Genomic DNA, 3,838 nt, shown 5'->3' with positions numbered 1-3,838 from the left:
TTTTTTTTTTTTTTTTTTTTTTTTTTAGTACCAGGGATCAAACTCAGGTCCTTGCGCTTGCAAGGCAGGCGGTGGAACCAGTGAGCTAAATCCCCGGCCCAAATTTTATTTATTTATTTGATACCAGGGATCGAACTTGGATCCTTGCGCTTGCGAGGCAGGTGCTGGAACCACTGAGCTAAATGCCTGGCCCAAGCCAGATTTTCTTCTATGTTATCACATTTGTCACTTCTGTTTCTGCATAGACTCCTGCGTCCTTCATACCTACGCTTCCCAGGATCCTTTGAGCTGCTTGACCAATGGATTCTTAACTCTTTTATTGTTAAAAGACCATTGACATTTACATCCTCACGTCTTTTTGTGCCGTTACTGTTTTATGTTACTTTATACTTTTATACATTCCATTTTCCTAACGTTCATTCTTTTTAGATAAGTTCTGTTATTTCACTTTCAACTTCGTGATTACTTCTTAATCTGCAGTGACTCCACAGATGACCCAGTTGTAGGATTCCATGCAGATCATTTTGTACGTGTACGTGCTTGAGTGTATGCATGTGTATTTCATAACATTCATCTACTAAGTGTAAAATCTGACCAATTCATGCATGTTGTTCACCCTCTCCAACAGCATGCTTAACCGAATGAATTTCAAAGCATGTACTTGAAAGAGTTGATCATTAGTTATTCTTATGCAGGTTTGATAGTGATGAACAGAGGAGACTTGGAGAGTTTAACTCTCCCAGTTACAGGTTCACTGGTTGTCGCCTCTGCTCTTGTGTGGCTTTAACGGTGGTTTACTCCGTAGCTGAGACTCCTCTGTGCTCACAGTGCTTTCATCTTGCTTCCACACTTTGCAAGAAGTGAGCAATTTCATGGGAAGGGACTTGTCTGTGGAGTTTAGGTTATGTGAATGAATGTGAATTCAGACACGGGAAAGGCTCCCTGGAAATTATGATCTTGTAGATTATCTGGATTTTAAAACAAGGGTAGAGGAAGTTTTATTTTAGGTTGTTACAACTTATGTGCAAATGGAACCTCACTTATCCAGTGCTATTACTTCGAGAATCGTTTCTAAGTATAACACCACATTTACCAGCACACTGTGCACGTCTGAATCTTGAAAGTGTAACGGTTCCTCAACTCAGCCCTTTTCTAACTGACCCCATCCACTCTGTTCTGCTGCTGCTACACTGTTTCTTGTTCGCTCCTTCTTTCACTTCTTCTTTCGCGTTCCCTCCCTCCCTCCTTCCTCTCTACCTCTGTCTGTGCCATGCTGTCTTCCTCCCTTCCTCCCTCCCTCTCTCTAACATTTTCCCCGTCTTCACTCCCGTCCTCCTTTCTCCTCTCCACCCTCCATTTCTCTTACATTTTTGGCAGCGAATCCTATTAACTGAAACCCAAAGTACGTAAAACCTACATGTCGTAATGAATGCAAATGACTTATCAAACCCTGTGGAAATGGTTTCTACAGAGTATTTTGTATACGTTAAAGTTCTGCCTTATTTCTGCCATTGTGTTAATGAAAGTCTTCAGTAACAGTGAAAATATCAGGCAATTTCTATATTTCTTTATACAAAGGAAACAAATGCAGGAGCTCTGTTGCTTTCAGTAAAATGCAGAGGGGACATGGATGGGGCAGCTACCTAAGGTACACACATCCTCTCACTAACCCTAAAATCTCCCTGCAACCCCACACCTTCTTATCCATCGCAAAGGTCAGGAAGAAGGCAAACAAAACCTCCCAACAGGAGCACGCAGGTAGGTAAGGGTGCCAGGCTCAGGATCCTGGGACCTGAGATCCAGCCAGAGACAGGCTAGGAAAGACACTGTGATCTCTCCATGTGCCTTGGCCCGGGAAGGAGGGTCCCTAACCTGATCAAAGAGGCCAGGGACAAAGCCTGCACCTGTCCATCTTTTTCAAGTCCCTGTGTCCTCTCCAGGGCAGCTTACTTTTGTTTGATCTTTTTATTTTCCTTCCTTGCCATAAATAAATCATCTTTCCTTCTTAAACTTCTTCTCTGAAATTCATTATTGGTGCTGAGTTTTTGATCAGGCTGGCTGCTCACCCTGGTTCCCATGCTCCTATTATAGATTCAGGCTTTTAATTACAACATATTTCCTGATGAAAATTTTATCATTCCATCCATGATATTGTCAGTCATAAAGTAAATATGTTCCTGGAAATTTCATCTACATTCACTTAGTCAACAACAACAACAAACACAACACAACAAAACAAAACACAATGCTAACAGACCACTCGGGTGTAAACATTATCCTTTGCAAATTTAAATAATTGTGTGACAAATTTAAAGGAAACAATTAAAGTTCAGCTACAACTTAGAGCATCATGAGAGAACATATTTCTGCTCTCTTGTGGAACTTCCTAGGGAAAAGGAAAATCCTTTGCTCATTTCCCTTAGAACATGGGTCCTTGGCCTCAAGCCCAATGTTCATCCTTGGATTTGGGCCCAGAAGACGGCCATGTCCTGCAGGTCCCTGTGTGCTCCTTCATGGGCCCTGGAAGGACCAGGCAAGGGAGCAGGGTGCACGGAGTTCTGGTTAAATGCACACTTGCTCGCTGGGACTCTTCTCAGAGGAGACTTCCTGGCTAAGTGTCTGTTTGATCAGACAAATCTGCTGGAGTGATTGAATTTACCTCAGAATTAAAAAACAGGAATGCACAAAAATATAACAGTGACATTTCAAAAAATATAAAAGTAATTTGTATTAAAGAAAAGAAATATCACAGAATGTCTCAGGTCCTTAAATTTTTATCACATTTTCTTTCAGAAAATAAAATTATAATTTTCAAATCTCTAGAAAGGCACTATGGAAAAAGTTGCTTTCATCAAACTTGACTCACGGTAAGTATCATTTTTAGAATTGAAGTGTTTTAAAAGAAAGATAAAATAAAATAGGGATTGTATCATAAGAATATGCATATACAGAGACATTTAAAGCCTATCAAAGTAATAGTAATACATTCAAAGGAAGAACAGAAAGACGATAGAATTGTGATGAGTACAGCAAAATATAACCCTAAAGCTTAGCTTTTGTTTTTCGTTTTTTCTCTTTTAGAGCAAAGTGGCTTCCTAAGGCCAAAGGTATAAACAGCCTGGCACAGAAATGTGGAGCAGCAGTCCATGTTTAAAAATATCTTTATGTTTAAAAAGTTCTTTGAAACTCTGTTTTGATAGACATGTTCAGCAATTCTAAATATATGCAGTGTATAATCTTAGAGAACCTCACTTAAGTTTACGAAAATGTGAAATTGATTTGAAATTAATGCCCAGTAGGACTGGGAACTGAATGAGAATAAAAAGTAAACTGAGCTTATTTTCCTTATACTTTATTACATAACTTGCTCAGATTTACAAAATCAAGCTACAAGAAGTAATATAGAAATTTTAGCATTCACTCACCCTCTAAAATATGTTAGTACAGTTCCAGTGATAAGAGGTAACTGCTCTGATTTCATGAAAGTCCTTTTCTGTGCCCCTTGTGTGTTCTCAAAAATCTATGGATAACAGTGACTATAACATAAAATTTGTACGTGGATGAAATGCATTAAAAAAGAGAAGATTTAAGTTGTATCATGTTCAAGATAACTCTATGGGGCATAATTGGTTATCGTGTCAGAAGCAAATGTCAATTCATAACATATACTTTTGTATCTGACATTGGACTTTTTGTTCATAATCAGTAAATTTGTGTCAATTTGAAGGAAGAGTAAACTAATTAAAGAAGTGCTGGACCACTCTACAAATGAAACCTGTTTTTAGTCACTCAAGCTAAGTATGGAAATTGATTTCTCCATTGTTTAAAACATATCATC

The sequence above is a fragment of the Fukomys damarensis genome, unplaced genomic scaffold (assembly GCF_012274545.1).
Source record: "Fukomys damarensis isolate Sample0158 unplaced genomic scaffold, DMR_v1.0_HiC HiC_scaffold_27, whole genome shotgun sequence".
Taxonomy (NCBI): Eukaryota; Metazoa; Chordata; class Mammalia; order Rodentia; family Bathyergidae; genus Fukomys; species Fukomys damarensis.
This window is presented reverse-complemented; position numbering follows the sequence as displayed.